We start from the raw sequence: 12,025 nt of genomic DNA on the forward strand, positions 1-12,025 counted from the left end.
CTCTCTGCCATGCAGATGACCATTCCCTTTCCCGCTCACCTCTTTCCACGCCTGCCACCTGCGGCCTGGCATCCACACCGGTGCTCCTCCTCTCCATCCTTAGAGGGCTCCTGCTGCGGGGACAAAACATGTCAGCACAATCACCCAGCCAGTAATTCCCTTGACCCCTTTCACCCCGACCACCCTGTACTTCCCTTTCCCTATCCCACCTTGAACTTCTTCTCTCCTCCACCCTTTCCCTTTCCGCCCTGTAATCTTCAAATTCCCATTGCCCCCCGTAATCCTCCCAACCAACTTCATCACCCCTTAAATACCATTGAGGATGCGATCTCCTGCCCGAGATGATTTGCTGATCTTCTTGCGAGCCCGGGGCGTCCGCCCCGCCACTCCCTTGACGTCTTCTCGGCGGGGTTGTGGGAACCTCTGCCTGGTCCTCTTCTCTTGGGCGAGGCGTTCCGACCTCCACCCTGAAATCCTCGTTGCTAGGGGCCGTGCTGCGCCCTCCAGGCTCTCCTTGCGTTGACCGAGGAGGGGCCGTACCGAAACCCTCACCCTCCATCTGTACAGCGGGGGCTGCGCAGCGCCCTCCGCCCCCACTCCTCCTACCCGGGGGGCCGTTCCGCGCCCCGCCCTACCCTCCTCAATTGACGGGGACCTCTCCCTCCTTCTCCCACCTGCGCTCTTCTGCAGGTATTTACCCCCTCTTCCCCTCTGCCCTGACACCCCCGCCTGCGCCCCACCCCTGCCCCCACTGGTGTTCCCTCGGTCCCTACCTTCTCGAGCGTTCCCCTCTTCCCTAGAGCTATCATACCCTTCCTCCCTCCCTGGCTGCCCCCCCGACCTCCCTAAACCCCCATCCGCCCTCTTGTCTATCTCCCTCCTCAACTTCCTGCCCCTGGATTCCCAACTCTCCCCTCTCCCTGCCGTAGGGATCCAAGCCACCACCGCCGCCAACGCACCATCTGCCGCCGCTCTACGCTGCGGCCGGCCCCCACCACTCTCCTCCTCTCCCGTAACTTTCCCTACCGCCCCTTCCAATTGGGCTTTAGTTGCCCTGCTAATGATTTCCAGGGCCTTCTTCAAGGCCCCAGCATCCACCAGCCCCTTCTTGCTTGCCCCCCGGCCTGTCATTGTGCACACTAATCCACGTGTGCCCAAAAATATGCCCCTTAAAATCCAACTACGTACTCTACGCCCCCGAGCCGGGACCTACCCGTGGGCTAGCACCCTTGGCCCTGAGCAACCCAGACACTAAATTAAACAGCCCCCAGAACCAAAACACACCTTGTGTGATAACCCGTAAAATAACCTCCCTAATATTGATAATTAATAACAGAAAAATAAACCCAAAATATCCTTGCCTAATTAGCTTTTATTACTGGAATTGTCACTATTATGCTTGCCTTATGCTAATTTGTAAAATTTATAAAAATTTCTTTTTTTCTTTTTTAAAAAACCCTATTAAACCAAATTTATCCTTGAACCCCCTCCCTCCCTACTACCTAGCGAAAACCCGGAAGAGGGAGCCCACAAAAACACTATAAGAAACAAGCACTAATTAGTGCTTGCTAAAAGCAGCACACACTGCCACCTGGCGGTGCCCAAACAGCACCGCACTTCTCCCACAATACGAGGGACACGGCCCCTTTTACTGCGCTGCCCTGCCCCCTTTCTAACGAGCACTGATACGCGCCACCAGACTGAGACAAACGCTCGCTAACAGTGGGAAATCCCACTGGGGAGCCGCGGAAAAGCCGCTGCCGCTCTGCTCCCTCCCTGGCCCTAAAACCCACACGCACAGCCGGCCCGCGCACGGATGCAGGATTCCCCCCAAATCCCCGCCGCAAAACCACGGAGCCCTCACACCCCCCGCTCACGGGATAACCCCGGCGCGCACACGGAAGCCCGAAGACACGGTAAGACGTGAGGGGTGTCTTATCTACGGCACCCCTCCTACACAAACTCCTAAACCAAAAAAGTAAACGAACTTAATTTTTTTTTTTTTTTTTTTTTTATAACAAAACCTAACCGCCCTCCTCTGATACTACTCCCCTACCTCACCTGCTCTAACTCGCCACCTAGGCCCCAGGCACTACAGGGAAGGCTCGGGAGCAGGCAACAGGACTTGACAATCACCAAGTCCTAACCGTCGCCTGCCTCCCGAACCTTCCCTGGGCCCTTAAATACCCCCGGAGGGGCGCTCTGCACCCCCACGGCCACTCGCTCGCTGTGTGCAGCGCCAAAAAACTCCCCGGGGGAGACGCTTTGCGTTCCCCCCGGGGGCCCCCTTGTAAGTCCGTATAATGCTCTGACTGCATTTCTTACCATCAATTAGCACCCCAGAGAGGTGACGTCAAGACGCCTCTCAGGCAATTAGGGTTTTCTGAAGGCAGGCATTACCACATGGTTAGTGCTGTCGGTGGTCACCATTTAGTAAATCACAACGTAAAGATTTTACAGTTAGACGACAACATTCATTGAGAAAAAGAGTATCGCCCCCGCCCCCATATTCGAAGTGCGCAGACGCAGACCCTGAAGATCAGTTAACCTAACGGCTGTTCAGTGCCCCGAGGAGGCGCGCAGGGAGTGATTTATCTGCGCGGCCACGGGAGAAGCCATGACGTCAGAAGCAAGAAGCGAGAGCGAGGCATAGCTCTCAGAAGAGTGTAGGGTTTCATGTGCCATGCTGCAGAGGGCAGCTGCGTGGCACGAGCTGCGGCCTGAGGGCACTGATCTATCAGCAGCCATCACATACAGGGCCCAGCAAGCGTGGATTCCTTCTGGTAACGGAAGCCTGCGGCCCGGTCACGTTATCGACCAGCGCCCCCGTCGCAGAATCTCAGAGCAGAGGAGTACACTGACTGGCAGCAGAGGGGCAGGAAGATTGTGCGAGGGCGGGGGGATGGGCGAGAGGGTAAAACGGACCTACTGTGAAAGGAGGAAGCATAAGGGCGAGGGCAGGGGGTGAAAAACAAAGACCGGCAGTGAGCATAACATTGGCAAACAGAAGGAAGGGTGGCAGTGAACGAGGACAGGGAGGAAGTAAGAGAGAAAACACTGTGGGAATGAATATACGTGAGCCACGGCGAGAGAACCATAGAGAAAGAGAACAAGAGTGAGGGAGAAGAGATGGCTAGCACTCGGGAAGGGGGAGAATTTGAGGGGCATAATGAGAAGGGAAGATGGGTGGGGGCAACTGTAAAATCTTTACGTTGTGATTTACTAAATGGTGACCACAGACAACACTTTTTGGCACATGCTCAATTATATTTCTGCAACAAACCCTGAACGGGGGCATTACCGGTCTGGTAATGCCTGTGGTGTCACGAGGGTCTTAACAATAGCCTGGGGTATTACCAGACTGGTAATGCCCCCCCCCCCTTCGAGAGGTTTATTGCCATTAGTACCACTGCACGTTGTGCTGGGGTACTAATAGTGTTTTTATCTTGAGTTGAGAAACAATGTGGTTTCCGTTTCTCAGCCCGAGATAAAAATTACAAATCAAGATGGCCACCATGGATCAGGGAGAAGGGGTAGTCCCTTCTCACTTTCCATGGCGGCCATTGTCAGATCGGGGATGTGCCGGTAACACTAGTGTTCCCGGTGCCTACCAGTGATCCAGAAATAAGTGGGGTGCGGGTAAGAGGGTTAGAAATGTGGAAAAGGAGATGCGTTGGGAGCGCACACTTACCTTCATCCTGGCGAGGGAAGATGGTGGCCGCCTACTGTGAAGAGGCTTGAAGCGGGGTCTTTACTGGTATGGTAAAGACACCATTCTGAGCCACCTCATTGGCTGGGATGCTGCCACCCCCCCATCGCCTTGTACTAATGTAGCATAAAGAAGCCACATCCACAAGGGATCCGAACAGATTGGAATACAAGTAAATTATAAGAACTCCTTATCCAATTTTGTTTACGTGGACGGACCAGAAGGCTTATCTCCGCAAGGTCGTGGATCGTTGGTTAATTGCACCGCAGCAAAAATCCCATTATTACCCAATGATAAAAGGGACTGTCCAGTCGAGGTTGTATACAAATATCTACTTTATTATCACTACAGCAGACAGTTCTAGCACACTACAATTACAACCCACACTGTAAAGGAACGCACTTTTCCCTTTTCCCCTGCCCATGCACTTGCACAATCTGACACCTGGCCTAGTAAGATCGTTGTCTGTCTTCCCCCTGTCGTTGTCTGTCTTCCCCCTGTTTCCCCTCCCTTGCTTCGTTGCGCCTCGAAACACTTGTGTATAGGCGCGTTATAAATGCCATATCATATCTTATCAGAGGACAGACAGTTTTACAAACGAAAGGGATGCATTCTGGATACTGACAGGAGCGTAGTTGGTAATCAGTCTTATAGTTCAAGATTATTTGTTTACAACACCAAAGGGGCAAAGGGTCGTAACTGTCTCTAGGGGACTTCAGAGAAGGACCATGGAGTAGAACCACAATGTACCTGGTGCTGAAGAAGTTCTTGGTCCTTGACAGCGTCGATGCAGTTGCAGGTGCTTCGCAGCTCGTGAGACAGAGTTAGTGGTGGGAGACCACTGCGGGCCAACCTTTAGCTCATCTTTCCTTTCTCCACAGCTAACATTTTCTCAATTTCGCTCCAAAGGCTAATTACAACTACCTTCAGGGGCTGCAGATTACCCAACATGCATCTGCCCCAGAAAAGACCCATTTTCTTCTGCACAGTGGGTGTTACAAATCTATCTAGTATTACTACTCTCTTGCTTTCACTACAAGGGCACACCCTAAGGAAGTGTCTAATGGGTTTTTATTCACCTTCCCCCATAGCATCATCTGCAACACCTTTGTTCCAGTGGGATGTTCATTCTCGCGCCCATCACTGCAAGGCACGGCAGGCGATGAAACCGTAATAACATGAACTCTGTAACAAAGTGGACCTCTGGGCCTTCTTTAAGTAGGGTTGCTCGTTCAGGGAATATCTTCTCTCAATGTAATCCTGGGACAGTGTATATTTCCTCTGAGCTTCCAAGCTGTCACAGAAGTCCCACACCCTGGCCTTCGAGTGCAAATGCTCACGTAGAGTTACCACATCCTCCGCCCAGGTGGGGATCCAATCAATGCGTCTCAAATCCGCAGAGCCAAAAATTGCAAGCCCCTGCAATAGAGGAACGAGGCCTGAGGCAGAGTTCCTGGATAAGGTCACCCAACCCCAAGGAGACTTACTTGCAATATGCCTTTTAGCTACTCTAGAGGATATTTTATTTGTTAAAATGCATGACCGTACACTGTCACCCCCTTTAATACCTGACTTCTTGCTAATGGTAATATAAAAGACCTGCCATTGCTGATAGATGTAATCAATTCAGAATGTGTTAGGATTAAATGGAAAAGCAGCTTCTACTGTGTTGCAGAAACATAGTTTAAGTAGTTTAATAACAATGCATCAAAAACACACGTACATTGTGTGCTATAAAATAAGTAATAACCTGTGTATTCCTGCTCACGTGGGCGATACTCCAGCAGTGCACACATTAAACATTCTTCCATAAACAGTTCCTTATCAATTAATAGCTGAAAAGTGTCACAGAAACTAAACTATTTTACAAGCAAGACATTTGAAAAACGTGTCATGACCTTAATGAAGTGCTGCAGTGACAGATGTTATTCTGCTCTCTTCTGGCTCAAGCAGCAGGCATTGTGACGTCACAACTGAAGCATAATAACTGATTACAGAGCAGTTGTGGCCAGTTGTAAGTTCACAACTAGCCTGTATTAAGGAAATGATTTCCAGTCCTTATGGGGATATTGCAGGCTGCCATGTATTATGAGGGTATTATTTAGGCAATAATCACAGCCTCTGCCCAATGTACTGGCCAGAAGCAGCAATAATCACAGCCTCTGCCCAATGTAATGGCCAGAAGCAGCAATAATCACAGCCTCTGCCCAATGTACTGGCCAGAAGCAGCAATAATCACAGCCTCTGCCCAATGTACTGGCCAGAAGCAGCAATAATCACAGCCTCTGCCCAATGTACTGGCCAGAAGCAGCAATAATCACAGCCTCTGCCCAATGTACTGGCCAGAAGCAGCAATAATCACAGCCTCTGCCCAATGTACTGGCCAGAAGCAAAGTTAACAGGCTTGCTAGAAGTGAGGTGTCATATTCAGTAGCACAGTAAACTGTGATGCCATGTCTCATCTAGCGCGCAATTACATTCAAGGTTCCAATTTGCAATGTCATCGCACGCACACCAACAATCATTCATTTTTCCGGTGGTCTGCTCTCTGCACGGAGGATGTTGGGGTCTTTTAACATTGAAATAAATGTGTTATTTCATACAACAATCTAGCCGGATCATTTGTGATTTACTATATCTAATTGCCACATTTTATTGGCGACGAGGGTAGGATTCGCCAATATGGGAATCGTTCGACGCCCAATAGCACGCCAGGTTCTCTCTCTCAATCGTAGAGCATCTTGACTCTGCTGGGGATAAAGTCTGTGAAGCCAAGGCCACAGGCACCTCCCCTCCCCATCTACTCTGTGACAAAATCGCACCAATGCCTTTGGTACAAGCATCTACTGTGATAGTAAGTTCACATGTAGGGTATAACTTGTAGAGAGTGGGTGCATTAGCTAATTCTTCAGTTTGAATGTGACCTCTTCCCTCCTGCCCCACACAAACTCTCTCCGTCCCTTAGGCAGTTCCCTTAAAGGAGCACACTTTGTGGAAAGTTTTCTACAAACTTAGCATAAAATTCCACAACACCAAGAAATGACCTTAATTCATCCCTGTTCATGGGAGCCTTGCATACACACGTAATCACTTTTATTGTGTGCTTGGTGCTGTGAGGCCCAGGGGACAGGCATGGTATTTTTTTTACTGAACATCTTTGATAGATGTCTAGTCAAAAAGATATCTGCCCCCCCTGTCCCTCCAGCACCCTGCATTCACACATAATCTTTTTGATTTCGTGTGTGTGTTTAGCGCTGTGAGGGACAGGCATGGTATTTATTTTACTGGACATCTATGATACATATCCAGCATGAAATACCATCCCCGCCCCATGGTCCCCTAGTGCCTGGCATACACACATAACGACATTGATTGTGTGCATGTGTGAGGAGCTCGGGACCCAGGGGACAGGCACGTCATTTGTTTACTGGGCATCTATGATAGATGGCCAGTAAAAGAAAATGCCTTACACCAGTACCCCCAGCGCCTCGCAATCACACGTAATCACATTCATCATTACTGTGCATTGTTGATAAAGCAAGCTTGATACGTGTTTTTATGTAGCTAGACTTGCATTTTAATGCAGTCTGTCTAGCTATGTCTTATTGTGTTATGGCAATTTATATTGGGCAGCGTTGATAATGAAAGCATGATAAGTGTTTTTTATGAAGCAAGACTGGCATTTTTTATGCAACCAGTCTAGCCATGTGCCATTTCTTGCTGAGGCATGGCATTTTGTATTGGGCATCTTTGATAAAGCAAGCAGGATCAGTGGTATTGTTCTCACTATGGCATGGCATTTTGTATTAGGCATATTTGGTAAAACAAGCATAAGTGTTATTATGTAGCTTGGCTGGCATTCCAATGCAGCCAGTCTTGTAATTTCTTATTGTGGTATGACATTTTGTATTGGAGATCTTCGTTTAAGCAAGCATGATTAGTGTTATTATGAAGCAAGACTGGCATTTATTATGCTGCCAGTATAGCCATTTCTTGCTGAGGCATGGCATTTTGTATTGGGCATCTTTGATAAAGCAAGCAGGATCAGAGGTATTGTTCTCATTATGGCATGGCATTTTGTATTAGGCATATTTGGTAAAACAAGCATAAGTGTTATTATGTAGCTTGGCTGGCATTCCAATGCAGCCAGTCTAGTAATTTCTTATTGTGGTATGACATTTTGTATTGGAGATCTTCGTTTAAGCAATCATGATAAGTGTTATTATGAAGCAAGACTGGCATTTATTATGCTGCCAGTATAGCCATTTCTTACTGAGGAACACATTTTCTATTGATCATTTGATAAAACAAGCAGGATCAGTGGTATTATTCTTACTGTGGCATGACATTTTGTATTAGGCACCTTTGGTAAAACAAACATAAGTGTTATTATGTAGCTAGACTTGCATTTCAATGCAGCCAGTTCAGTCATTTCGTATTGCGGTATGACATTTTGTATTGGGCATCTTTGATGAAGCAAGCATGAGAAGTGTTATTAAGTAGCTCGACTGGCATTTTAGTACAGCCAGTTTTTACATGTTTTCATACTTTGGCATGCATTTTTAATTGTAAAGCCAACTGGAGTATTTTCTTATGTGGGGATATTGCCATATATTGGCAGAACAAACATGGACATGCTTTCTTATAGTATCATTACTGGCATTATGCGCATGGCAAACATGAGTATGTTCTTATATGGGAATACTAGGGTATAATGGTGCACTCAGCATGGAAATATATGGGCGCAGCCAGTGTGAAAATGTTTTATACTGGCCCATATGTTGGAGAAATGCTCCTGTGTACTGTTGGTGACTTGCAAACTGTTTGGCTTTTAACCCAATTTTTCTAAAAAGTGTGCTCTAAAATGCACCATTTTCACCCATTATTTTAAAAAGATTCTCGGAGGGGAGGAGAACCCCCCTGAAACCACCTTACTACACTCAGTTGCTCGGCCATGTCAGGGACATATATTTACAAATATTTACGCCCTTCCAGTTAAATAAATTCACCATTCGCCACCGACCATTATGCACGTGTTACCATCAATGGCCAATTAGCACCACTACGGCAGTGCTGGCAAACGCATTTGCCATGCCTACACAAAAGCCCAAACTGTTGGCATTGCCAGTTCTTGTTTTTAAATTGACTGCTTGCCAATGAACCTATTGGCAACCCCCTGAACTTGCATCTTCAACTGCAAGTAAAACCTCTTCTGAAATCAGCTGGCTCTAAAATGTGAACAAAAACCGAGAAAAACCTTCCTGCAAATTAGACTCTGTAATGTTCCGCCCCAGACAGAGCTGCACTTACAGGAAACATGACGATGGCGTACTGCTGAGGCCAGCGCTCCTGCTATTAGTGCAGTGGCAATGCTGATTCAATTGAAGCCCATTAGCACAGCCATTCTGCTACCAACAACCTGTGTAAGTGCACTCAAGATGCTAATGCCAACATAACCACACATCCGCGCGGGCAATGCTTGATTAATGAAGCTCGTCCATGTGGTACATCACCTACATACCTTACCGGCAGGACTAAAAGTACTAGTAAGACCAAAAACAATCTGTACAAGGGATTGGTTTACATGTTCCTGGGTCATCATTTATATCCAGGGCTTGACTCCCTGTTTTAGGCAGCCTGGACTGCAGCAAGAATGTAAGGTCTGAACAGTCTGAGTTTTCTGTAATGTCTAGGATTGTGTGTGCCTTGTGCTGATGCATGCTGCCAAGCAGGACTCCAGTTGGCCAGGGATAGCTGGAGCTCAGCCGTGGTTCTGTCCAAAAATTACCTGTGTGCCGGGTCTCCCTGAACTGATTTTATGACCTGATTTCACAGCACATTTAAATCAATGAAAAGATGATGAGTGACAATATTGCTCTTTCCCAGCAGAGGTCACTAATCACTAAGAATCACCTAATCAGTTCCATTTATTTGGAGTTAGATTGTTTCTTTTCTATCACTGTTAAAGAAAACTCTAACATAGAGAAGATAGTGCTTGATTTTAGCAACATATTTTATTGATGTCTTGTGATTATGTTATGTAAATATATTTATATACTGTGCCAAATCCCCACCATAGCAGTTTCAGAGCACCTAGGTTTGCCCATGGAGTGGTGTACTGTGCCCCCATCAAAGGTATACATAAATTAGCCTGCTGGATGGAAGACAATGAGGGGGAGATAAGGTAAATGGGCAAGCGGCAAATAGATGCTACAAACACAGTGAGAGAGCAATGCAGAGGGGAAAGGGGTTTGTGATGGCATGGGTGAATATCATTTGTGGTAGGTGGACCATGGTTCTGCAAAAGGAAGAAGGTGGCTATGTTATAAATTGTAGTGATCATTGTGTTGGGTTTCCAGGGCTGATTTGGAAAATTGTAAGTCAGTACTCAAAATAATGTGCAAATAATTAAATGGAATTAATGCATGAAAATGAGGGATTTCCTTTAAAACAGGTGAGGGGTTGGAACCAGCATGGACCTATTTTGGTCCGTTTTTTTAAGCGCCACATTAATTATATTATATTTAACACCACTTTTACAATAGATATTTACTAGCTTTCATTTCAGTTACTATAACTCGATCACGTCTTCAAGGCAACTCCTTTAATTATATATGCCCTGCGCCTTTCAAAGATTTCTTTATGACTTGCGCTATTGAGGCCATGTCAGGCATTTTGACCCCGCCCGAGATATTGTTTTGCATCTTATTAGCGCCCTCCCTCGATTTCTTATCCCGCTTAAAGCATTGCTGCCAGCTATTGGGTAGCAGTAGTGACATGGTTTTTAGTGCCTGGTAGAATGGATGTGGAGTGCTTTTCTTCTTTGCCAATGGCCATGGATTGTTTACAGATCCTACTATGATGCTGCTGCCAGGATGGTGTTCACCTGCCTCTTTTCATCTCCAGCTTATGGTTGCACACCCTGTGAGTCTGCCTCTTTCTATCTCCATTGTATGGTTGCGCACCCTGTGTGTCTCCCTCTTTCTATCGCCAGCCTATGGTTGTGCACCCTGTGCCTCTGCCTATTTCTATCCCCAGTTTATGGTTGCACACCCTGTGCCTCTACCTCTTTCTATCTGCTGGCTATGGTTGTGCACCATGTGTGTCTGCCTCTTACGATCTTCAGGTTATGGTTGTGCACCCTGTGTGTCTGCCTCTTTCTATCTCCTGCCTATGGATGTGTACCCTGCGCCTCTACCTCTTTCTATCTCCAGCCTATGGATGTGCACCCTGCGCCTCTTTCTAATCCTGCCTGTGGTTGTGCACCCTGTGTGTCTGCCTCTTACTATTGCACACCCTGTGCCTCTGCCTCTTTCTATCCCCAGTTTATGGTTGCACACCCTGTGCCTCTACCTCTTTCTATCTGCTGGCTATGGTTGTGCACCATGTGTGTCTGCCTCTTACGATCTTCAGGTTATGGTTGTGCACCCTGTGTGTCTGCCTCTTTCTATCTCCTGCCTATGGATGTGTACCCTGCGCCTCTACCTCTTTCTATCTCCAGCCTATGGATGTGCACCCTGCGCCTCTTTCTAATCCTGTCTGTGGTTGTGCACCCTCTGTGTCTGCCTCTTACTATCTCCATCCTATGGTTGTGCACCCTGTGTGTTTGCCTCTTTCTAACTCCAGCCTATGGTTGCGCACCCTGTGCCTGTGCCTCTGCCTCTTCCTATTTTCAGCCGATGGTTGTGCACCCTACACTCTGCGTCTATCTTCAGCCTATGGTTGCGCACCCTGTGTGGCTACCTCTTTCGATCTTCAACCTATGGATATGCACCCTGAGCCTCTGCCTTTTCTAGCTCCAGCCTATGGTTGTGCACCCAGTGCCTCTGCCTCTTCCTAGTTTCAGCCTATGGTTGCCCACCCTGGGACTATGTCTCTCCCTCTTTCTCTCTCCAGACTGTGGTCGTGCACCTGTATTTTGGCAATGTTTCCATGAGTTTGTCTACTCAGTATCACCCACAAGGAGACCGGTTGAGTTTTACTCCCTTCTGAAAATCTCTAGCATGTGGCACAACATTTCCACTCACAGATACAATGCCAACTGGTTACCCATCCGAGACAGAATCACTCTACGCACCCTGGCCATCACGCACAAATGCCTCACAAACTCTGCCCCTAAATACCTGGCAGACAAAATCTGCACTCACCAACCCACACGCACTACCAGATCCTTGCAGTCCTACAACTTAGTGGTCCCAAGATAAAAACAGCAGGAGGTGCCAGCTTCCCTGTTCAAGCTGCCAAGCGTTGGAACTCTTTACCCATCCCCCTCAGACACGAACCCTCATTCCCTATCTTTAAACCCAGTATAAAAAA

At 47.6% G+C, this 12,025-nt stretch overlaps 1 protein-coding gene across 2 annotated transcripts in view; it reads left to right on the forward strand.

Moving 5' to 3' along the window:
- ANK2 (ankyrin 2) overlaps nucleotides 1–12,025 on the forward strand; it is a 1,645,279-nt gene that overhangs the window by 224,403 nt on the left and 1,408,851 nt on the right. The window lies entirely within an intron of this gene.

This window comes from Ambystoma mexicanum, chromosome 6q, assembly GCF_040938575.1.
Source record: "Ambystoma mexicanum isolate Mex_15411 chromosome 6q, UKY_AmexF1_1, whole genome shotgun sequence".
Taxonomy (NCBI): Eukaryota; Metazoa; Chordata; class Amphibia; order Caudata; family Ambystomatidae; genus Ambystoma; species Ambystoma mexicanum.